Source organism: Aquarana catesbeiana, linkage group LG08 (genome assembly GCF_042186555.1).
Source record: "Aquarana catesbeiana isolate 2022-GZ linkage group LG08, ASM4218655v1, whole genome shotgun sequence".
Lineage (NCBI taxonomy): Eukaryota > Metazoa > Chordata > Amphibia > Anura > Ranidae > Aquarana > Aquarana catesbeiana.
This window is the reverse complement of record NC_133331.1, coordinates 37,121,292-37,147,071: the sequence shown is the minus strand read 5'-3', so window position 1 is coordinate 37,147,071 and position 25,780 is coordinate 37,121,292. Positions and strand designations below refer to the sequence as shown.

Sequence of the window (25,780 nt, the reverse complement as noted above, 5' to 3'; positions counted from 1 at the left end):
CCATACAGCGGTTTAACAGGACAGGTTCTACTCAGAACAGATCCCGCCATGTTCGACCCTAGAAGTTGAATGCACATGCTTAGCGCCATATGCAGAGGTTGTCTTAGGGAAATAGAAGTATGAGTGCTGCCAGCATTGCTGCAGAGGTTGAAGGGGTGGGGGGGTCAGCCTGCCAGTGATCAGACCATACGCCGCACACTGCATCAAATTGGTCTGCATGGCTGTCGTCTCAGAAGGAAGCCTCTTCTAAAGATGATTCACAAGAAAGACCACAAACAGTTTGCTGAAGACAAGCAGACTAAACACATGGATTACTGGAACCATTTCCTGTGGTCTGATGAGACCAAGATAAACGTATTTGGTTCAGGTGGTGTCAAGCGTGTCTGGCATCAACCAGGTGAGGAGTACAAAGACAAGTGTGTCTTGCCTACAGTCAAGCATGGTGGTGGGAGTGTCATGGTCTGGGGCTGCATGAGTGCTGCCGGCACTGGGGACCTACAGTTCATTGAGGGAACCATGAATGCCAACATGTACTGTGACATACTGAAGCAGAGCATGATCCCCTCCCTTCAGAGACTGGGCCGCAGGGCAGTATTCCAACATAACGATCCCAAACACACCTCCAAGACGACCACTGCCTTGCTAAAGAAGATGAGGGTAAAGGTGATGGACTGGCCAAACATGTCTCCAGACCTAAACCCTATTGATCATCTGTGGGGCATCCTCAAACGGAAGGTGGAGGAGCGCAGGGTCTCTAACATCCTCCAGCTCTGTGATGTCCTCATGGAGGAGTGGAAGAGGACTCCAGTGACAACCTGTGAAGCTCTGGTGAACTCCATGCCCAAGAGGGTTAAGGCAGTGCTGGAAAATAATGGTGGCCACACAAAATATTGAACTTTGGGTCCAATTTGGACATTTTCACTTAGGGGTGTACTCACTTTTGTTGCCAGCGGTTTAGAAATGAATGGCTGTGTGTTGAGTTATTTTGAGGGGACAGCAAATTTACACTGTTATACAAGCTGTACACTCACTACTTTACATTGTAGCAAAGTGTCATTTCTTCAGTGTTGTCACATGAAAAGATATAATAAAATATTTTTAAAACATATAGCTTTTTTTGCTATTTTTTTTCTGATTTAACAATGTAAGACTATTTAAATGCTGGAAGCCACATTAGCCTCAGTGAAGTGAGCCTTTATCCGTGGGACCAAATATCTGCGTATCTGCCTTTGTGCTGGGATCGTGCCGCACAGTTCGCTCCCAGCACAGAGATGGGGCTCTCTCTGGGAGCCCAGGATCCTGTGCTAACGATTGGGACCCGGGACTCCCGATTCCGGGTCACCTGATCCCTGTGATAGCCTCTGATTGACTATCACAGTGATCAGTCACTGTGCAGCCGCCCATGTGTTTTCTTTTTCTTTGAATAGAGGGAGAGATACATTGTATATTTCTCTCCTTGCAGGGAGAAAGAAGTAAACAAACAAAAGTATGTAAAAATAAGAAATACCTAGATCAAGGTTTGATCTAGGTCAGTGCCAGGGTTAGTGTCTGGTAAGGGTCAAGGGTCAAAGACAGTATATTTTGGGTAGAATTCTTTTTTTCTTTTATTATAAATTATTTTTAAATTTAGTATTCGTGTCCATTTGTGCCAGTATGTTTTAGGTAGGATAAAAAAAAAAAAAGAAGCAAAATGTGCACTATTGTTTCTGGGCTGTAGTACGGGTACAAACGCCAACTAACATACACATATGTGGGATCGCTGCGAACGTTATGAGCAGGAGAATTTATTTTGGGTTGTTATTTGGTGGTAGGTTATGGTAGTAGAAAGAAATATACAGCTAAATTAAAATATTTTATTTTTTTATTATTTTGGGACGGTTTTCCTTTTATAATAATAAAAAAAAAAAAAAAAGGAGATATCCGTTACCAATTACCACCAACCGAAAGCCCAATTTGTCTCGTAAAAACAAAATCAAGTCATAATCCACCTGGATGCACAAAGTAGTTGTGATGATCTGTACAGTTTTACTAACACATGTCAAAGTTGCAAGATTGTGTTCAGGCATTTGTTTACCTTCTGTCACTAAAGGGTTACATTGTGTCCCTATTAGTTGATTTGATATACTGTTGTAATGATATTGTATTGATCTATAGTTGTATGGTTTTAATATATAGATGTACGGTATTGCTCTATATATAGTTGTATGCAGTGGCGGTGCGTCCATAAGGGTGCACGGGCGCCGCCCCCTCTCTCCAGCCATCCCCTCTATGACCAATGGATAGATAGATTCATGCATAGCATAAATCTATCCATGACCGCTGCTGCCACCCCCAATTCAGGCGCCCAGCCCCTTTTTGGGCATGGGGCGCCTGAATTACAGAGACAGGGGGTGTTTTTGAAGCACCTGATTAGAGCCATAGGCTTTAATAGGCATCAAAAATGGTGACCTGCGAGTGCCATGCTTGGCGCTCGCAGTTCACCCAGGTGTGTTAGAACAGCAAATGAATATTCGCTTTCCTAACACTGAACCGTCTCTCTGCCAATCAGGTGCTCGGGTCTTTTACTCGTCACCTGATTGGCTAAAACGACAGGCGCTGTGATTGGACGCCTATCATCTATAAGAGAGGACGGGAGGAGAGGACAGGACAAGACGCATGGAGGACACCGCTTCGCCGCCGTCACCCGCTGCCCCATGGAGACAGGGTAAGTGCCAGGCAGACGGCGAGCGGGCGGTGGGGGTCACAGTCGCGGCATTCGATGGCACAGTGGCAGGATTTGATGGCACAGTGGCAGGATTTGATGGCACAGTGGCAGCATTCGATGGGCACCGTGGCTGCAATTGATGGGCACAGTGGCTGTGTTTGCTGGCACGGTGGCTGTGTTTGATGGGCACAGTGGCTACATTTGATGGGCACAGTGGCTGCAATTGGTGGGCATGGTGGCTGTGTTAGATGGCACAGTGGCTGTGTTTGATGGCACAGTGGCTGCGTTTGATGGGCACAGTGGCGGCAACTGATGGGCACAGTGGTAGCAATTGATGGGCACAGTGGCTGCAATTGATGGGCACAGTGGCAGCATTTGATGGGCACAGTGGCTGTAATTGATGGGCACGGTGGCTGTGTTTGATGGCACAATGGCTGCGTTTGATGGGCACAGTGGCGGCATTTGATGGGCACAGTGGCTGCAATTGATGGGCACAGTGGCAGCATTTGATGGGCACAGTGGCTGCAATTGATGGGCACAGTGGCTGTGTCTGATGGCACAGTGGCTGCGTTTGATGGGCACAGTGGCAGCATTTGATGGGCACAGTGGCTGCAATTGATGGGCACGGTGGCTGTGTTTGATGGCACAATGGCTGCGTTTGATGGGCACAGTGGCGGCAACTGATGGGCACAGTGGTAGCAATTGATGGGCACAGCGGTGGCAATTGATGGGCACAGTGGCTGCGTTTGATGGCACAGTGGCTGCGTCTGATTGCACAGTGGCTGCGTTTCATGGGCACAGTGGCGGCAATTGATGGGCACAGTGGCAGCATTTGATGGGCACAGTGGCAGCATTTGATGGGCACAGTGGCAGCATTTGATGGGCACGGTGGCTGTGTTTTTCTGGCACAGTGGCTGCATTTGATGGGCACAGTAGCGGCATTTGATGGGCATAGTGGCTGTTTTTGATGGGCACAGTGAGGCTGCAATTGATGTTTTTTTTTACAGAATTTTTCAGTTTGTTTGCGCCCCCCCCAAAAAATTTTGAGCACCAGCCGCCACTGGTTGTATGGTATTGATCTATATATAGTTGTATGGTATTAATATACAGATATATGGTATTGATCTATATATTCAGTATGTGGTATTTATCTAAAGTTGTTTGGTATTAATATATAGAAGTATGGTATTGATGTATATACAGTTGTATGGTATTGATCTATATATATATATATATATATATATATATATATATATATATATATATATATATATAATTGTATGGTATTCATCTATATATAGTTGTATGGTATTCATCTATATATATAGTTGTATGGTATTAATATATATATACAGTTGTATGGTATTCATCTATATATAGAAGTCTGGTACTGATTTATAGTGTATATATATAGCTATATTGTATTAGTAGATATGTCAGCTCTTTTCTCTGCTTCTCTTTACAATGTTAGTATGTGCTGTGCACTTCCCCGTTATACGGTGGAATGTGAATCTCTGACAACATGAACACTCCCAGCACTGACACTGTAGTAGTGAAGGGAGGATAATGATATGAGGACAGGAAGGAAGCGGTGAGGGAAGCCATGTATGTAGTGTGTGGTGGGGCGGGCGCGGTGCATTGTGGGAGTTGTAGTGTGGTGAGGGAGGCGGGCGGAGCGCGGGAAGATCTCAGGTGAGGGTCTCCTCCTCAGGTGTGTCCGCTCATTTGGCGGGAAGCGTGTATAGGGATATGGCGGCTGTTGTCGGTGAATGAGACCTCCAGCTGTAGTTGGTATCCTTGTTCTGTCGTCCTCTGTGAATGTTGCGTTGGAAGCACGTGTGTTTGTAAACATCAGACTGTGCGGAGAGGGGGAGGGGAGGACTGTGTATGGAGACCCCAGCTGTGTCACGACACACAGGGGGCAATAAATAAATAAATAAATTCCCCTCATATGGATAAAATCTGCATTTATTATACTTGTGCCTTGATACCTGCAGAGCATTGTGGCTGTGATTGGTCATCTCCTGCAGACTATTCCTCCTGTATGGAGCGAAGGAAGGAAACGGCGGACTATACAGCGTCAGCGGATTGGGGGGGGGCAGCGAAAATGTGATTTTTTTTTTTTTTGCCGCCTACCAACCAACCGCCTCCTCAACCACTTGCCTGTCGGGCACTTTTACCCCCCTCCTGCCCAGGACAATTTTCAGCTTTCGGAGCTGTCACACTTTGAATGACAATTACTCGGTCATGCTACTCTGTACACAAATTATATTTTTTATAATTTTTTCCCACAAATAGAGCTTTCTTTTGGTGGTATTTGATCACCTCGGGGGGGTTATTTTTTGTTAAACAAATACAAAAAAAATGTTTTTTATTTGTTTATGTTATAACATTTTGTAAATAAGTAATTTTTCTCCTTCGCTGATAGGCGGCCCTGACGGGCATTCCTGATGGGCACTGATTTGCATCTCTAGCGGGCATCCTCGATGGGGTCTGCACCGATAATCAATGCGCTGATCGTCAGGAGAACCGTTGTCAGCGCGAATAGAGGAAAATCGGATAAAAGGCATTTCCTGGTTACAATGTGACCGGCTGCGATTGGACACAGCTGACCACACAGTAAAGAGCCTGCGTCATAGGCCCCTCTTCACACGGCCGTTCCGTATGTCCGTTTTTCACCCATCCGTTGACAGATGAAAAACGGACATACATGTATCTCTATGGGATAGCGGATGCTAAAGGACGATCATCCACTGACATCCGTCTCCGCTAAGCTCGGTTTTTATCACAGAAGAAAACTTTATTTTTTCATCCGTAAAACCCCCCCCCAAAAAACAGAACGGACGAAAAACGGATGTTAGCGGATGATCCACTTACATCCGATCCGCTGACATCCATTTTTAACCCCCCCCATTTTTTCCCCCCCTCATTAACCGCTTCAGCCCCGGAAGACTTTACCCCCTTCCTGACCAGAGCGTTTTTTTGCGATTCGGCACTGCGTCGCTTTAACTGACAATTGCGCAGTCGTGCGACGTGGCTCCCAAACAAAATTGACGTCCTTTTTTTTTCCCCCCACAAATAGAGCTTTCTTTTGGTGGTATTTGATCACCTCTGCGATTTTTTTTGCGCTATAAACAAAATAAGAGCGACAATTTTGAAAAAAAAACGCATTATTTTTTACGTTTTGCTATAATAAATATCCCCCAAAAATATATAAAAAAAAATTTTTTTTTTCCTCAGTTTAGGCCGATACGTATTCTTCTACATATTTTTGGTAAAAAAAAATCGCAATAAGCGTTTATTGATTGGTTTGCGCAAAAGTTATAGCGTTTACTAAATAGGGGATAGTTTTATGGCATTTTTATTAATAATTTTTTTTTACTAGTAATGGCGGCGATCAGCGATTTTTTTTTTTTTTTTTTTTTTTTTTTTTTTTTGTGACTGCGACGTTATGGCGGACATGTCGGACATTTTTGACACATTTTTGGGACCATTGTCATTCATACAGCGATCATTGCGATTAAAAATGCACTGATTACTGTGTAAATGACACTGGCAGTGAAGGGGTTAACCACTAGGGGGCGGGGAGGGGTTAAGTGTGTCCTAGGGAGTGATTCTAACTGTAGGGCGATGGGCTAGCAGTGTCATTACTCTGATCACAGCTCCCGATGACAGGATGCAGAGATCAGTAACACTTGTCACTAGGCAGAATGGGGAGATGCTGTTTACATCAGCATCTCCCCGTTCGTCCTCTCCGTGAGCCGATCGCGGGTATCCCCGCGGCCCGACTCACGGAGCTCCCGGCCGGCGCGCGGGCACGCAATGGCACGACGGGGAATTCAAATGGAAGTACAGGTACGCCCATTTGCCCAGCTGTGCCATTCTGCCGACGTACATCGGCGTGCGCCGGTCGGGAACCGGTTAAACACACTCCATACCAGGCCCTTCGGATCTAGTATAAATTCAATACCCCATTGACACTGCAATGCAGCCTAGCGCTGTGCTAAAATGCAGACATGCTGCATTTTATCGCAGAACACCAGCCCGTATTGCACTGCAATGTAGGGCAATGTATTGCACCACCCGACATTGTAGTAAATTAAGTGTACGTTGTGTACACTTCAAGTACAGCCTCTAGTAGTAGTAGTAGTAGTAGTAGTTTATTTCGAACAGTAAAAAATATAAACATAAAGAAGAAATAGCAAAGTAATCATAGAGTAATAGTCAGAAAAACAAACATAAAACTGTAAACAAAACAAAATAATTTGGTTTACATATCCAAAAAGGAGTGGGAAGAAATAACAGATTATTTAACCACCTCCCGCCCACTGTACAGAGAAGTAACGGGCGCAAGGTGGCTCTCTCCCTCTGGGGCGATGTCATATAACGTCGTCCCACTCTCGCTGGCACAGCACGGCAGTCGGTAGTGCGCTCTGTCCCCGGCACACGGCGCATCACCGATCCCGGTAAAGAGCCAATGACGAGGCTCTTTACCCATGTGATCAGCTGTGTCCAATCGGTTATCGGCATTCCTTTCCTCACACATAGCGTGTGAGGAGAGGAGAGCCGATCAGCGACATTTCCTCACAGGGGGAGATCTGCACAGAAAAACAGGGCACTGATCATCAGTGTAGCCCCAACAGTGCCCATCAGTGATACCAGTCAGTGCTGCCTTTCAGTGCCACCTATCGGTGCTGCATATAAGTGCCTCCTCATTGGTGCACATCAGTGAGGGAGAAAAATTACTTATTTACAAAATAAAACTGAAACAAATAAAAAATGTTTTTTTTTTTTTTCAAAATGTTTGGTCTTTTTTCTTCTTTTTTTTTTTTTTTTTTTAGCAAAAAAGCCCCAAAAAACTCAGTAGTGATTAACTGCTTGCCGACCAGCTGCCATCATTATTCTGCGGCAGGTTGGCACGGCTGAGCAAATCGCCATAGCTGTACGTCGGCCGCTTTAAGAGCAATAGCGAGCTTGCCCGCGACGCCGGAGCCGATGCGCGTGGCCGGCGGCTGCAATCGCTCTGCACAGAGCCACATCTGTCAATGTAAAAAAAAACAGATCCCCCGTTCTGACAGGGGAGGAGAGAGAGATCTGCTGTTCCTAGTGATCAGCGATCTCTCTCCTCCTCTAGTCACTACACTCCCCACACAGTTAGAAACATCTCCCAGGGAACACTTAACCCCTTGATCGCCCCCTAGTCTTAACCCCTTCTCTGCCAGTGGCATTTATACAGTAATCAGTGGCTATTTTTTTTTAGCTCTGATCGCTGTATAAATGTCACTGGTCCCAAAAAAATGACCGATCTGTCCGCTGCAATGTCGAAGTCCTGCTAAGAAATCGCTAATCACCCCCATTACTAGTAAAAAAAAAAATTAATGATCAAAATGCCGTAAATCTATCCCCTATTTTGTAGACGCTATAACTTTTGCGCAATCCAATCAATATACGCTTATTGCGATTTTTTTAAAAAAATTTTTTACCAAAAATATGTAGAAGAATACATATTGGCATAAACCGATGAAGAAAAATTTTTTTAGGGGATATTTATTATAGCAAAAAGTAAAAATATTGTTTTTTTTTTCAAAATTTTTTTGTTTATAGTGCAAAAAACAAAAAACGCAGAGGTGATCAAATACTACCAAGAGAAAGCTCCATTTGTGGGAAAAAAAGGACATCAATGTTATTTTTGACGTGACCGCGCAATTGTCAGTTAAAGCGACTCAGTGCCGTATCGCAAAAAATGGCCTGGTCCTTAAGGGGGTAAATCCTTCTGGGGTGGAAGTGGTTAAATACCACCAAAAGAAAGCTCTGTCTGTCTCAAAAAAAAAAAAAAAAAAAAAAGATAAACGTTTCATGTGGGTACAGCGTTGCATGACCGCGCAATTGTCATTGAAAGTGCGACAGCGCTGAAAGCGGAATATTGGCCTGGGCGGGAAGGGGGTAAAAGTGTCCAGTAGGCAAGTGGTTAATCCCACCCCTTCTCCATAATTAATAATAATAAATGATCCAGCTTCTTATTAGTAGCTTCTACAAAATGAAAAAGCCACGGAGTGGGCGGAGCTGTGCATTGCTCCTGACCCTGTGTTGCAGTGTGAATGGATCCTTAGTGCAGTGATGTCCATTGAGATCTGCAAGTTCCTCTGCCATTGCAGTAGATGGGACTTGTAGTCTTCCCACATACAGATCCCTGTGAATGGATGACATGGCTGTGTGGGCAGTAGCCATGGTCCTCAGCAGGGGGAAACCCCCAGCTCAGGTAAGTGGGGGTTGGGGAATGCAATCGTTATACCCTGAATATGGGGGGGTAACATGGAATATGGTGTTAAAGGATAAGTCCACTTTTTTCAAAAATAATAATGCGTGCACATCTATTTGCAGAGCCGGCCACCCATTATAACCGTCGTCCGTGGATGGTAGGTGCAAAGCCAGGCTCCTGTAGACTTTTATTATACCTGCCCCGCCCGCAGATGATTGGCCCATACAGGTGACAGCTTCCTGCTAGGCTCACACACGTGGGTTTGGGGATCCTAGTCCAAACGCTCCTGAGCATATCACTAGTGCCCATGATCACGCAAGATTATAGACAGGAAAACTCATTAATGAAAGTTAAAGTGATTGTAAAACCTCGTTTTTTTTTTTTTAAATAACAAACATGTTATACTTCCCTCCTCTGTGCAGTTGGTTTTGCACAGAGCAGCCCTGATCCTCCTCTTCTCGGTTCCCTCTTTGCTGCTCCTGGCCCCTCCCTCCTGTTGAGTACCCCTCAGCCAGCAGCTTGTTACAGGTTGTCACCCAAGCCTGAGTCAGGGCGCCGTGTAGCCATTCAGACACGGAGCCCCGACCTGGCCAAGCCCCCTCTCTCCCCTGATTGGCTGACTGACTTTGACAGCCGCGTGAGTCAGTAGCGCTGCTGCTCTGTCTCAGCCAAACAGGAGGAGTGTACTGGATGGCTGAGGGGATCGTGGACATTGCTGGAGAGTGAAGGAGGTCAGGTAGGTAAGAGCCCTTTCACACTCAGACGCTACAGTGCTAAAAATAGCGCCTGTACGGAGCAGCTTTTGTCTCTCCAGCGTGAAAGCCCGAGGGCTGGAGCGGTGCGCTGGCAGAATGCTAAAAAAAGTCCTGCTAGCAGCATCTTTGGAGCGGTGAAGAAGCAGTGTGTATACACCGCTCCTGCCCATTGCAGTCAATGGGGCAGCGCGGCTATACTGCCAGCATTTACGGTGGTTTTAACCCTTTCTCGGCCGCTAGCGCGGGGAGGTAAAAGCGCCCCCGCTAGCAGCCGAATAGCGCAGCGAAATTGATGGTAAATCGCAGCTAAAAATAGCTGCGTTTTACCGCCGACGCACCCACCGCCCCGGTGTGAAAGTAGCCTAATTGGTAGGTGCTGGGGAGGCTGCTGCACACAGAAGGTTTTTTTATCTTAATGCATAGAATACAACTCCTTCAAAGTATAACGATGATAAAGATTAGGGATTGGCCGATTAACAGTAAGGCCGATTATTGCGGGCCGATATCAGCATTTTCCGAAAAATCGGTAACGGTCGCAAACTTTTTACTGATGTTGCTTCAAGGGATTTTACCTGCAGCTGCATGCACCACCCCGGTACCGTTCCTTAGAGCAGGCGGTCGGCTTAATTGTAATAACAACCGATACAGCTCAGCAGCCGCTCAGCTGTTATTACAAACAGCGGGAGGGGACATCCCCCCCCCCCTCCCGCTGCTTTCCACCGCTCGCCTGGCTCTCCCGTCCCATCGGCCAAAGACCCTAACAAAGCCAGTGCTTCGTTTGGGTCTTGTATCTGGGTAGCCCGGAAGCGATGCCATGACATCACTTCCCAGATTGCTGGCATCTTAAAGGCGTCAGTTTTAAAAAATAGAAAGTATTCAAAAACAAAAAGTGCAGAGGAGGGGTATGGGGTCTTATAGACCCCCAATCCCTCCATAAAGGGTACCTGTCACTGCCTATTACTGTCACAAGGGATGTTTACATTCCTTGTGACAGCAATAACAGTGATTAAAAAAAAAAAAAAAAAGTGTAAAAATAAAAATTTTAAATGTACAGAATATCAGCACATAATTTTGGCTATCGGCCTGAGAGGTGGCTGAAATATCGGTATGGTATCAGCACCGAAAAACAATATCGGTCAATCCCTAGTAAAGATAACAGTTACAAAATAAAAGTTAAAGGGGTTGTAAAGGTAATTTAAAAAAAAATAAAAAATAACAAACATGTTATATTTACCTTCACTGTGCAGCTCGTTTTGCACAGAGTGTCCCCGAACCTGCTCTTCTGGGGTCCCTCGGCGGCTGTTTCAGCTCCTCCCCGCAAGAACTAATCACCTTAATGCGAGCTCCCTCGCATGGTGGTTAGTTCTTGCGGGCACGCTCCTGTGATACAGCCGGCGGCTATAGCCACTCACTGTATCACTCGGCCCCGCCCTCCGGCGTGCCGTGTCATTGGATGTGATTGACAGCAGCGCGAGCCAATGGCTGCGCTGCTTTCAATCCATCCACTGTAGCCAATCAGCGGCCAGGGTGAGTGGCGAAGTGGATGTCGGGAGCGAGCGGCTGACTTTTGAGGGGTCAGGTAAGTAAAACGGGGGGGCTGGGGGCTGCGGTATTGTCGGACGTTTTTTCACCTTAATGCATAGAATGCATTAAGGTGAAACATTTTTTACCTTTACAACCCCTTTAATAAAAGACCTATTGGAGAGGGACCATGCATGAATAATTGGGTTTTTATCCATATCCAGACATTTGTGTGACACTTATAACTAGACAAACACACTGGGGTACAAGTGTCACAGAAATGTCTTAGTATAAAAAACACAATTATCCATGCATGGTCCCTCTGTATATACTGGGCTATTGGCGCTAAAACTTGAGAGCACACTATTTGTTGCCATGTTTAACCACTTCAGCCCCGGAAGTTTTTCCCCCTTAACGACCAGGCCATTTTTTGCGATACGCCACTGCGTCGCTTTAACTGAGTATTGTGCAACGTTGTACCCAAAGAAAATTGACGTCCTTTTTTCCCCCCACAAATAGAGCTTTCTTTTTGTGGTATTTGATCACCTCTGCGGTTTAAATTTTTTGCGCTTTAAACAAAAAAAGAGCGACAATATTGAACAAAAACAATATTTTATACTTTGTGCTGTAATAAATATTTCCAAAAAAAAGTTAAGGCCAATATGTATTCTTCTACATATTTTTGGTAAAAAAAACCCCGCAATAAGCGTATATTGATTGGTTTGCACAAAAGTTATAGCGTCTACAAAATAGGTTTATGGCATTTTTATTTATTTTTTTTACTAGTAATGGTGGCGATCTGCGATGTTTAGCGGGACTGAGACATTGCGGCGGACAGATCGGACACTTTTGACACATTTTTGGGACTATTACCATTTATACAGCGATCAGTGCTATAAAAATGCACTGACTACTGTGTAAATGTCACTGGTAGGGAATGGGTTAACCCTAGGGGGTGATCAAGTGGTTAAATGTGTTCCCTCATGTGTGTTTCTAACTGGGGGGAAATGACTAGAGGAGGAGACATATCGCTGTTCCTGATTAGTAGGAATAGACGATCTGTCTCTCCTCTCCTGACAGAATAGGGATTTGTGTGTTTACACACACACATTCCCATTCTGGCTCTCGTGCCCACGATCGCGGCTGCCGGTCACGCGCATCGGGTCCCCCACCAGGCAGCGGGCGTGCGCCTACTATAGCTGTTTGAAGGGCTGTTATACAGCTATGGCAATTTGCAGGAGCGAGCCGACCTGCCGCAGTATAATGACGTCGGCTAGTGGTTAAAGTGTCATTAAACCCACATCCTTATCAATAAATGGTGTATTACATGCTGTTCATACTCAGTCACTATGAGATTTGTTTTCTGTATTCTGCAAAAAAAAGGGTTGATCCTGCTGCTCTCTATTTCCCTTTTTTGTGCATGTCCCCAATGCAGTTGGGGATTTTGCAGAGCAGTGTTGGCAGCTCTGCACATGCTCAGTTTTCAATGTATTTTCTATGCTGAGCATTATCTCCCTATCACATCTGAGCAGCCCATGTGACTATAGAGTCGCACATGTTGGCGTATACACCATGGTAAATGACAGCCCACTTCTTCCCTCCTCCTTGCCCGCCAACCAGGTAAACACAATGGGGGGGGTGGGATATTACATGTAGATTAATGGAGGCTTCACCTCCCTCTTATTCTAAGACACGGGATGGAAGGGTGTGACACAGCCTGTGACTGGCAGAAATCCACCCACACCATGTTATTGCCAAAAAATAATAAAGATTTGATTTCAAATATATATTTGTATGACAATTTAAAACAGTTTATTGATATTTATTATTTATTTTTACTCTGTATTCCAAATACTGTTTTTTATTTTATTTTATTTTGAACATGTGACCGGCAGCAGAGGACTAGAAGCTCCTCCTACTTATGCTTCCCTGCAGACAGGCTGGGAGAGAGCTGGGTCATTTGACAGTTGTATATCGATTAGGAAAAAGATACTTAGATTTTTTTAATTAAAATAAATACAGTGCCATCATCCATATACAGAAATAGAAGGGACAATGTAAAGTAAACAGTGTGTGTTTAGTATCACTTTATGGATCCATTTTTCATGGGCTGAGATCTCCCCCCCCCCCCCACCACACACACAATTGCTTGTTTTGCTAAGGCCTCATGTACACTGCTGCTGGTAAACGGACATTTAGAGGCAGTTGGCTGCTTTTTTTCAGCTGCCCCTGAACTCATCCAATGTTATCTTACACATGTACACAGGTTCGTTTAGTGTCGTTTTTAGGCAGTTGCGTTTAGGCTTCATGCACACGAGACGCCGGTGCAAACTCTGCTGAACACATGTTTTTAACCGGTTCCCGACCGGTTCCTGTACTTTTACGTCGGCAGAATGGCACGGCTGCGCACAGTAACGTACCCGTACATTACTTTGAATTTGCCGCCGTGTGCGCGCGCCTGCCGCGATCTCCGTGAGTCGGGTCCCGCGGACTCGATCGCTGCGGGCATACCCGCGATCGCCTCAGGGAGAGGACGAACGGGGAGATGCCGTTGTAAACAGCATCTCCCTGTTCTGCCTAGTGACAAGTGTCACTCGATCTCTGCTTTCTGTCATCGGGAGCAGAGATCAGTGACGTCACCCACAGCCCATCCCCCTGACAGTTAGAATCACTCCCTAGGACATAATTAACCCCTCCCTGCCCCCTAGTGGTTAACCCCTTCACTGCCAGTGTCATTTATGCAGGAATCAATGCATTTTTATAGCACTGATTGCTGTATAAATGACAATGGTCCCAAAAATGTGTAAAAAAAAAATGTCCGACATGTCCGCCATAACGTCGCAGTCACAATAAAAATCGATGATCGCCGCCATTACTAGTAAAAAAAAAAAAAAATTATTAATAAAAATGCCATAAAACTATCACCTATTTTGTAAACGCTATAACTTTTGCGCAAAAAAAATCAATAAACGCTTATTGCGATTTTTTTTTTTTTTACCAAAAATATGCAGAAGAATACATATCGGCCTAAACTGAGGAAAAAAAATGTTTATATATTTTTTGGGGATAATTATTATAGCAAAATGTAAAAAATATTGCGTTTTTTCAAAATTGTCCCTCTTATTTTGTTTATGGCGCAAAAAATAAAAATCGCAGAGATGATCAAATACCACCAAAAGAAAGTTCTATTTGTGGGAAAAAAAGGATGTCAATCTTGTTTCGGAGCCACGTCGCACGACCGCGCAATTGTCAATTAAAGCGACGCAGTGCCGAATCGCAAAAAACGCTCTGGTCAGGAAGGGGGTAAATCCTTCCGGGGCTGAAGTGGTTAAAAGCTGAAACCGGCGTTTAGAAACACCCGTTTTGCCGCGTTTAACCGCGTTTGCCTCTAGAAGCGTTTAGTTAAGATAACAAAGACCCTCCCCAAGCTCAGAAAGCATGATAAATTTTTAACTATTTCTGCCATTTTGATCAGAGTGAGCAGCAGCAGCAGAGAGAGCAGTTGTATACTTGCATTTGCCTCTCTTTCTGTGTTTTTTTTTTGGAAATGTATCCCATATTGAACATATTGCAGAGCAGAGAATGACATTTTGCGACCCGACTTTGGGGCCCGTATCTCGGGGCCACTGTGTTTGCACACCAAATTTGGGGTTCCTAGCACCAAGTGGCCCCGAGATATGGGGCCCCAAAGTCCGGTCGCAAAATGTCATTCTCTGCTGCAGAAAAGTGCTTGACATTTTGCGACCCGACTTTGGGGCCCCGTATCTTGGGGCCACGTAGTGCTAGGAACTCCAGCTTTTGATATGTTATAGTGCTAGTTCCACTGTGTTTGCACACCAAATTTGGGGTTCCTAGCACCAAGTGGCCCAGAGATACGGAGCCCCAAATTTGGGTCGCAAAATGTCATTTTCTGCTGCAGTTTACCATCATATTTCAGTGTTTTCTGGTCCAAAAAATAGGGTTCCTTTAAAAACACTTATAAACACAAACGCGGCTAAACGCCGGTACCGCTTGGCGTCTGAAACATGGAAAACTTTTGCGTCTGAACCCATTTTTTTTGCTTCTGGAAAAACAAGGTTAAACGCAATTTGCCTAAAAACGAGCCTGTGTACATGGACACATAGGATAACATTGAATGAGTTCAGGGGCAGTTGAAAGAAGTGTCCGACTGTCTCTGAACATGCGTTTAACTGCGTCTCGTGTTCATGAGGCCTTAGAGGCCTTTCTTTGAAGGCAAAAAAAAATGAGTTCAGACGCCGAAGTTTCCGACGTTACAGACGCCAAACGCGTCTAAACGCAGTAACTTGCATTTAGACGCGTTTCATTTACAGGCGTTTTTCATTTTTGGCTATTTTGAAGAAAAAAAAAATGTTTTTTTTTTCAAACGCTTCTAAACGCAAATGCGGCAAAACGCTGCTAAACGCGGCAAAACTGACATTTTAAACATGGGTTATTATCTGTCAAGTTAAATCGTTCAGGGAGGTTGTAAAAACGCCCCGTGTACATTGAGGGTTCCATGTATCTGAAAACAATAATCCTTCCTAAATACCAGTCTGGAGAATATCCTCTGTTGTGTTGTAGAGGTGGGTAATTTCATTCAATACATGTATACAAGGTTGGTTTACTTGGATACGTTTGCCCTATCAATCGTTATAACGGGGATGCATCAGAGTGGTAATGCATTAAACTTGGCTTGTGTTTTAAAACCGTTTGCAGAACGATTCCTGGTGTTTATGGGAGTAGTTAAACGTATTCAAAGTTGCTGTGTCCTGCAAAAATCCTGCGCTCTATAGTGCAGTTCTTTCTTCTTTCTGGCTTTATAGGTTCTTTCATTGGATTACTCTTATAAGGCCAGTTTGTTTGTCAAACAAAGCAGTACAAATAGGGGATCATTTATCTGGAAATGTTGGCTGTTTAGCTGTTGATGGTGGGCTAATGTACTTGTAGATACAATACAAATTCTCTTTTATTGCCAAAGTGCTGAGCGGGCATGTCTGTGTTCTTGTGATGCTGAAGTCCTGAAGCATTGCAAATAGCCTGGATCTTCTTCTTCCCTGCAGGGGTATAGATGAGATCTTCTGGGCCCTGAAGTGGAATTTGGCGCTGACACATCGCTGCATCTCCCCGCTGTGTACATATAGAGAGCTGGGGCAAGGCTTTGGGGGGGGGGGGGGGGGGGGGTAATAAACAACTGTTCTTGAAGAGAAAGTTGTGGCTCCCCAGGAACTGGAGGTCCAGCAGTAGTTGCTACAAAAGAAATTCAAAAGAAATTTTAATCTCTGTATATACATCTGTTTTTTTTTGTATGCTTTGTTTATTCCAGCCAATCACCTTGGCATTATATTAACCCTTCTGCTACATACTATACTCACATTCCCAAGACCATGACATGAAACTGTCCCACCTATGTACTGCCTTCAGTTGTCATATTAACCACTTGACAACTGGGCACTTAAACCCCCTTCCTAACCAGACCAATTTTCAGCTTTTGGTGCTCTCACATTTTGAATGACAATTACTCAGTCATGCAACACTGTATCTATATGAAATGTTTGTCCTTTTTTTCACACAAATGGAGCTTTCTTTTGGTGGTATTTAATCACCGCTGGGTTCTTTATTTTTTGCGCTATAAAAGAAAAAAGATCGAAAAATCTGTAAAAAAAAATAAATTTTTCTTCATTTCTGTTATAATATTTTGCAAATTAGTAATTTTTCTTCATATATTTTGGCCAAAATTTATACCGCTACATATCTTTGGTAAAAATAACCCAAATTGGTGTATATTATTTGGTCTTTGTGAAAGTTATAGAGTCCAAAAGCTATGGTGCGAATATCTGAAAATTGATCACACCTGAAGTACTGACGGCCTATCTCATTTCTTGAGACCCGAACATGCCAGAAAAGTACAAATACCCCCCAAATGACCCCTTTTTGGAAAGAAGACATTCCAAGGTATTTAGAAAGATGCATGGTGAGTTTATTGAAGTTGTCATTTTTTCCCACAATTCTTTGCAAAATCAAGGTTTTTTTTTTACTTTTTTTTTTTTCCCACAAAATTGTCATATTAGCAGGTTATTTCTCACACACCGCATATGCATACCACAAATTACACCCCAAAACACATTCTGCTATTACTCCCGAGTACAGCGATACCACATGTGTGACACTTTTACACAGCGTGGCCACATACAGAGGCCCAACATGCACGGAGCACCTTCAGGCGTTCTGGAGTGCCCAGGCCAATTCTGACATTTCTCTCCTACATGTAAAAATCATCATTTATTAGCTAGAAAATTACATAGAACCCCAAAACATTATATATGTTTTTTTTAGCAAAGACCCTTTGAGAATACAATGGCGGTCGTTGCAACTTTTTATCTCGCACAGTATTTGCACAGCAATTTTTTTAACGCTTTTTTTGGAAAAAAAACTGTTTTGTGCTTTACAAAAACCAAAACAGTAAAGTTAGCCAAATGTTTTTGCATAATGTGAAGGATGAAGTTACGCCGAGTAAATAGATACCCAACATGTCACCTTTCAAAATTGCACGCGCGTGGAATGGCGCCAAACTTTGCTACTCAAAAATCCCCATAGGCGACGCTTTAAAATTTTTTACTGATTACATGTTTTGAGTTACAGAGGAGGTCTAGGGCCAAAATTATTGCTCTCGCTCTACCGATTGCAGCGATACCTCACATTTGTGGTTTGAACACCGTTTTCATATGTGGGTGGGACTTACATATGCGTTCGCTTCTGCATGTGAGCACACAGCGACAGGGGCGCTTTAAAAATTTTTTTTTTTTTTTATTGTTCATTTTACTTTATTTATTTTAGTTTGATGCTTTTTTCCAAAAAAAATTTTTTTTGACCACTTTTATTCCTATTACAAGGAATGTAAACATCCTTGTAATAGGAATATGGCATGACAGGTCCTCTTTACAGTGAGATATGGGGTCAATAAGACCCCACATCTCACCTCTAGGCTGGGAAGCCTGAAATGAAAAAAAAAAAAAAAAAAAACGATCCTGGCTTCGATCGTAGCGGTGAGTCAGTAGAAGCGTGGGAGTGGGGGACATCCCCTCTCGCTTCCCGTAAGAACGATCAAGCAGTGGAACAGCCGCTATGATCGTTCTTATGGTGTAGGGAATCGCCGGCTGAAAAAGATGATATGTAGCTGCAGCCATCATTCAGATATCCCCGCACAAAGTCAAGGACCTTGTATGACGGCCGGCGGGCGGGAAGTGGTTAAAACGCATTTTTTTTTTTAACACAAAGTTGTCCATTTATACAATATTTATAACACATAGCATGTACATACCAAAAATGACACCCCAAAATAGATTCTCCTACTCCTCCTGAATACGGCGATACCACATGTATGAGACTTCCACAGCCTGGCCACATACAGAGGCCGAGTACAGCCGAGTATGGCTCAGCATGGCGGGGTATTGCGGAGTATGGCGGGGTATGGCGGGGTATGGCGGGGTATGGCGGGCTATGGTGGGGTATGGCGGAGTATGGCGGGGTATGGTGGGGTGTTGCAGGGTATTGCAGGGTAATGTGGGGGTATTGCAGGGTAATGTGGGGGTATTGCAGAGTATTGTGGGGGTATTGCAGAGTATTGTGGGGGTATTGCAGAGTAATGTGGGGTATTCCAGGGTAATGTGGGGTATTCCAGGGTAATGTGGGGCTTTGCAGAGTATTGCACAGCATTGCAGAGTAGTAGGGATGGCTGAGCATGGATGGATGGATGGCTGGATGTCGCTGTGGGCACTACGCATCCAGCCCACAGCGCTGCAGCCATCCATCCATCCCCCTCTCCGTTCACAGTGTACCGATCAATACACAGAAGGGGAGGGGAGGAACCGGCGTCATCTGATGTACCGTCTGTTTACATGTGATCGCGCCGTTTGACGGCGCGATCACATGGTAAACGGCCGCGACCAGCGGCCATTTACTGGGATCCGTGATGGTCACGGATGTGTTCGGGTGCGTGCGAGAGGGGAATTCTGGGAGGACGTCATAGTACGCCCTCCCAAAGTTAAGCAAGCGCCCTGCAGCCGTCATTCGGCTATGGGCCGGTTGTTAAGTGGTTAATGTGGAGCTTCCCCCCAAATTGGAAGTTCTACTTTATGCCCCCCTTCTATTTTTTGCATTTTTTTGGGGGAGGAAGTGAGAACCCGGTTTTGACAGTTCTCTTCTCTCCCTCCCCCCTTCCTGCCCGCAACCTTCTGCTACACGTCCCAGAATGCTGCAGAACCATTCACAAATCGCAGTGCGATTTGCACATGTGCAGCGGGCAGCTGGCTGTGAGGCCGCAAACAATGCCCATGGTTGCCAAAAATGAATGTCAAATTTCGATATGTTTGATCACAGAAAAGTTTTCCACTTTGCAACAGACCATTTCAAATGAGCTTTGGCCCAGAGAAGGCGGCGGCGTTTCTGGATCATGTTCAGATATGGCTTCTTCTTTGCATGGTTTTGACAGTTCTCTTCTCTCCCTCCCCCCTTCCTGCCCGCAACCTTCTGCTACACGTCCCAGAATGCTGCGGGACCGTTCAGATATTGCAGTGTGGTTTGCACATGGGCAGCTGGCTGTGAGGCCGCAAGCAATGCCCATGGCTGCCAAAAATGAATGTCAAATTTCGATATGTTTGATCATAGAAAAGTTTTCCACTTTGCAACAGAACCATTTTAAATGAGCTTTGGCCCAGAGAAGAAGGTGGCGTTTCTGGATCATGTTCAGATATGGCTTCTTCTTTGCATGATAGAGCTTTACCTTGCATTTTTGGAAGGTGTTGCGAACTATGTTTACAGACAGTGATTTTTGGAAGTATTCCTGAGCCCTGATGTCCATCACAGAATCATGCCTGATTTTAAACACTTCAATGCAGGGCATTTTCACCCCCTTCCTGCCCAGGCCAATTTTCTGTTTTCAGAGCTGTAACATTTTGAATGACAATTGCGCGCTCATGCAACACTGTACCCATATGAAAATGTTATAATTTTTTCCCCCCACAAATAGAGCTTTCTTTTGGTGGTATTTGATCACCTCTGCGTTTTTTTTTTTTTGCGCTATAAACAGAAGAAGAGCGACAAGTTTGAAAAAAAAAACAGTATTTTTTACTTTTTGCTATAATTAATATCCCATTAAAAAAAAAAAAAAAAGTTTAGGCCGATATGTATTCTTCTACATATTTTTGGTAAAAAAATTGCAATAAGCATATATTGATTGGTTTGCGCATAAAGTGGTGGACATCGCAATTTATTATGTTACACATTATTTGCCTCTAATGCAGCTGGTCAAGCATGTAAAATTGGTCAGGCACTGATAATTCACCACTACACCCCAACCTGCTACTTCGAAATCTTGGACTTTTATAAGTATATACAATTCCTTGAATGGGATTTGTAATCCATGGCTTAATTGCGTGTCTATCAAGTGTAATGTGTGTGACGTATGTTGCTTTTACTTACTAATCTGGCTGTTTTTTCTCCCTGCTTTTCAAGGAAAAGAAACAGCTAGATCACTGCACAAGTGAGTTCTGTGTGTTTGTAAACCGCACAATCACAGCATGAGTCGGCAGAAGCAAGCCAGCAATGCACATGTACGTTGCCGGTGTTCTGCCGAGAAAGTTCCCCTCGGCGGATAAGGACCCCCCTCTACTGCACAGGCGCAGCGCTTGCGCAGTAGGAACAACAAGGGAGCCGCCGAAAAGAGCCGAAGCTGAACACCTGAGTCAGCTGTATACGGAGCCTGCGTGCGAAGACTATTTTAATAAAAAAGAGTTTGTAACAGGCCCCTCGCAGGCTCGCTACGCTCGCCACGCTTCGGGCACGGCCTCGCTGCGCTCGGCATATTAATATTCTAACTCCATGTCCACTTGGATGGTGGGGTTTTAACGTGGACATAGGGTAGAATGTAGTGCGCAGGCGCCGTGTACAGCTGACTGAGATGTTCAGCTTCGGCTCTTTTTGGCGGCTCCCTTGTTGTTCCTACTGCGCAAGCGCTGCGCCTGCGCAGTAGAGGGGGGTCCTTACCTGCCGGGCGAACTTTCTCGGCAAGACACCGGCATCTGCTGACCGCTTGCAGTATATTTACTGTGAGCCGTCAGCAGGAGGTTAAATAATTGTCATTATAAATATTTGCAGTGGGGATTTGAGCATTTGATCCCCTGCTGATTTTGTACGTTTGCCCACTGACAAAGAAATGATCAGTCTATAATTTAATGGTAGGTTTATTTTAACAGCGAGAGACAGAATAACAACAAAAAATCCAGAAAAACCAATTTCATGAGTGAAATAAGTGTTTGACCCCTTCGCAAAACATGACTTAGTACTTGGTGGCAAAACCCTTGTTGGCAATCACAGAGGTCAGACGTTTCTTGTAGTTGGCCACCAGGTTTGCACACATCTCAGGAGAGATTTTGTCCCACTCCTCTTTGCAGATCCTCTCCAAGTCATTAAGGTTTTGAGGCTGAGTTTTGGTAACTCAAACCTTCAGCTCCCTCCACACATTTTCTATGGGATTAAGGTCTGGAGACTGGTTAGGCCACTCCAGGACCGTAATGTGCTTCTTCTTGAGCCACTCCTTTGTTGCCTTGGCCCTTATTTTGGGTAATTTTCATGCTGGAATACCCATCCATGACCCATTTTCAATGCTCTGGCTGAGGGAAGGAGGTTCTCACCCAAGATTTGACCGTACGTGGCCCCGTCCATCGTCCCTTTGTTGCGGTGAAGTTGCCCTGTCCTCTTAGCAGAAAAACACCCCTAAAGCATAATGTTTCCACCTCCATGTTGGACGGTGGGGATGGAGTTCTTGGGGTCATAGACAGCATTCCTCCTCCTTCAAACATGGCAAGTTGAGTTGATGTCAACAAGCACGATTTTGGTCTCATCTGACCACAACACTTTCATCCAGTTCTCCTCTGAATCATTCAGATGTTCATTAACAAACTTCAGACAGGCCTGTACAATTGCTTACTTGAGCAGGGGGACCTTTTGGGTGCTGCAAGATTTCAGTCCTTCACGGCGTAGTGTGTTACCAATTGTTTTCTTGGTGACTATGGTCCCAGCTGCCTTGAGATCATTGATGAGATTCTCCCGTGTAGTTCTGGGCTGATTCCTCACCGTTCTCATGATCATTGAAACTCCATGAGGTGAGATCTTGCATGGAGCCCCAGACTGAGGGAGATTGACAGTTATTTTGTGTTTCTTCCGTTTGCGAATAATCGCACCAACTGTTGTCACCCTCTCACCAAGCTGCATGGTGATGGTCTTGTAGCCCATTCCAGCCTTGTGTAGGACTACAATGTTGTCCCCGACATCCTTGGACAGCTCTTTGGTCTTGGCCATGATGGAGAGATTGGAATTTGATTGATTGCTTCTGTGGACAGGTGTCTTTTATACTGGTAACAAGCTGAGATTAGGAGCACTCCCTTTAAGAGAGTGCTCCAAACCTCAGCTTATTACCTGTATAGAAGACACCTGGGAGACAGAAATATTGCTGATTGATAGGGGATCAAATACTTATTTCACTCATTAAAATTCAAATCAATTCATAACCTTTTTGAAATGCTTTTTTCTGGATATTTTTGTTGTTATTCTGTCTCTCACTGTTACAATAAATCTACCATTAAAATTATAGACTGATCATTTCTTTGTCACTGGGCAAACGTACAAAATCAGCAGGGGGTCAAATACTTTTTTCCCTTCCTGTATTATTTAACATTTCACATTGGCATGTTTATAGTGGTTGGCATTCTTATATGGATATTCAGTTATATGGATTAGGGGTGTTGGTCCTAGCCAGGCTTTTGTCTTCTTTTTTGGCCTACGTTGTTATTCTGGTGACGCCATCACCCTATTGATATATTTGGAAACCTTAAGGTACTTCTGTTGAGTTTGTTGCAAAAAAAAAAAAAAATTATGGTACCCGAAATTCTCCATAGGTGACACTTTAAAAGCCTTTGCCTCACTTGGGGCATAGCCTATGTTTACCAAGGAAATGTGTGTAAGTCCTGTGCCTGCTGTCGGCTGGGAAGGGAGCTCGCCTATGCTCCAAACGATACTGGAAATGACAAGTGTCCCAAAAGCCGCACATCTGATCAAATCCCGATGTCAGATGGTAAGTGGCAGTGGCAAAGGAGAAGTCTTACAGCCGGATTTGATCCGATGTGTGGCTTTCGGAACACTTGTCATAACCTATGTTTACAGTGCCTTGAAAAAGTATTCACCCCCCCTTGTCTTTTTACCTATTTTGTTACACTACAGCCTTTAGTTCAATGTTTTTTTAATCTGAATTATATGTGATGGATCAAAACATAATAGTCTAAGTTGGTGAAGTAAAATTAGAAAAATATATACATAAAACTATTTTTCAGAAATAAAAAACTGATAATTGGCATGTGCGTATGTATTCACCCCCTTTGTTATGAAGCCCATAAAAAGCTCTGGTGCAACCAATTACCTTCAGAAGTCACATAATTAGTGAAATGATGTCCACCTGTGTGCAATCTAAGTGTCACATGATCTGTCATTACATATACCTCTCTATCTATCTATCTATCTATCTATCTATCTATCTATCTATCTATATATATATATATATATATATATATAGATATAGATATCTATATCTATATATATATAGATATAGATATAGATATCTATATCTATATATATATATATATAGATATATATATCTATATATACTGATTACCTCAAATAATCTAAAAAATACAACCCTAAACTTCCTGTTTATGAACAAACATACATTTCATAAAATAAAAATACGTATTTCTTTCACTCCACCAGCACCCAGACGTGTTCATTCAAAATACCTATTAACTAAACAAGTTTTTTTTTTTTTCCTTAATACGTTTACACATTTTTTCCTCTTCTTCACTGATCAGGCTTTTGCAGCATGTCTGTCTTCTGTGTAACTCCTACTTGATTTGCTCTGTCCACCAATAGGCACTTGTACTAGTTGTCTTAATAGGAAGTGCTTCAGACCATCGCAAACAGTCATTATCCCCATAGTGGAGCCTTACGTGACCCTATTCTCGCCCGGTTATCAAAGGAGATCCTCTAATTTGGCTGTGTGTGTGGACACTGTTGTTACCAAGTTATTCAAAGCCCCGGCAGAGGAAGAAAAAAAAAAGTTCTCTCCTTATGCTAAATAAGAAATGTTCTATTGTCAACATTTTACATAATATCTATTTGCAAAATAAAATTTTCTGTATAGTTTTGAGTCCAATTAGGGCCCTTTCACACGAGCTGTGTCCGGTCAGGTCTGCCTGTTGGTTTTTCAGGCAGACATGATTGGACCCTCCATTCGCCTCTATGGAGCGGCAGATGTCAGCGGTGACATGTCCGCTGAGATCCGCCGCCATCCGATCCTGTCTGCAAAATCCAGACGGATGTTGGTCCTATTTTCCATCTGTCTGGCGGATGGGACCGGATATGATCAGATGTCCGTTTTCACTCAATCTTTCCATAGGGGAGAGCGGGAATGGGTCGGTCTCTGCTCTGCACAGTGATCTGAGATGGACCTGTCATCTGCCTGCTCAGCGGCGATCAGCGGAGCGATCCCCCGCTGAGCAAGCGGAATCCGTCCAACCGAGGCGCCCCTGTGAAAGGGGCCTTAGAAGGCCAAGAAATTTCATGGATTGTAGCAATGTTGTCAGAAGTATGTTGAAGTTAAAGGGGTTGTAAAATCTCCTTTGGTGTAGCAGCCCCCCCAGTGCCCCCGTTTTACTCACCTATCTTTCCCACGCCTGAAACGAGCACACCGGCTCCGTGTTCAAATTGGATAGATTGATAGCAGTGCAGTCATTGGCTCTTGCTGCTGTTAATCAATTCCAATGATGCGGGGGGCGGGGCCGAGTCCTGCTGTCTGTGTCAATAGACGCAGCAGCAGGAGACGGGAGAGTGCCCGCACGGGTGCCCCGAGGGAGAGCGCTTCTCCAACGGGGCACTTTCGAGATGAGGAGGAGTCAGGAGCGCCATTGAGGGACCCCAGAAGAGGAGGATTGGGGCCGCTCTGTGCAAAACCAACTGCACAGAGGAGGTAAGTATGACATGTTTGTTAAAAGAAAAAAAAAATGTACCTTTAGATATCCTTTAATTGGATGCTGTCAGGAAACAGATCCTGTTCTTGAGGACGATACATTCAGAAATGTGTACATTTAGGCCCCTTTTCACACAGCAGACCAATTGGGTCACCCTGTCCCCTTTTCAGGCGGACCCGATCGGACCACCCATTGTTCTTTACGGGGCGGCGGATTTTGTCTTCATCTGATCCAGTCCGCTTAAAAAAAAAATGGATGGGCATATTTTCGCCCTCCGTCTGGCGGATCAGATGGAAACGGACATTCATGCCGTTTCCATCTGACCACCCCATAGAGAGCAGCAGGCTGTGTCCGCTATGCAGAGCGGAGCGGACCTCTTTCCTATCTGCTCAGCGGGGATCAGTGGAGAGATAATAATGAGAGAGTGGAGAGAAAATAATGCTAAAGTCTCCTAAATGCTTCTAATGCC

At 44.3% G+C, this 25,780-nt stretch overlaps 1 protein-coding gene across 5 annotated transcripts in view; it reads left to right on the top strand.

The window, feature by feature from the left end:
- Positions 1-25,780, top strand: part of MGMT (O-6-methylguanine-DNA methyltransferase) — a 728,754-nt gene that overhangs the window by 10,310 nt on the left and 692,664 nt on the right. Inside the window, exon 1 of one of the 5 annotated variants that reach the window (XM_073595728.1) lies at positions 4,332-4,396. The exons of 1 other annotated variant lie outside the window; for it this stretch is intronic. The gene's annotated coding sequence lies outside the window, so the exon portion shown is untranslated. Of the gene's footprint in view, positions 1-4,331; positions 4,492-25,780 lie in introns of those variants that run through there. 3 more of the 5 variants (XM_073595731.1, XM_073595730.1, XM_073595729.1) reach the window with 3 other exon arrangements.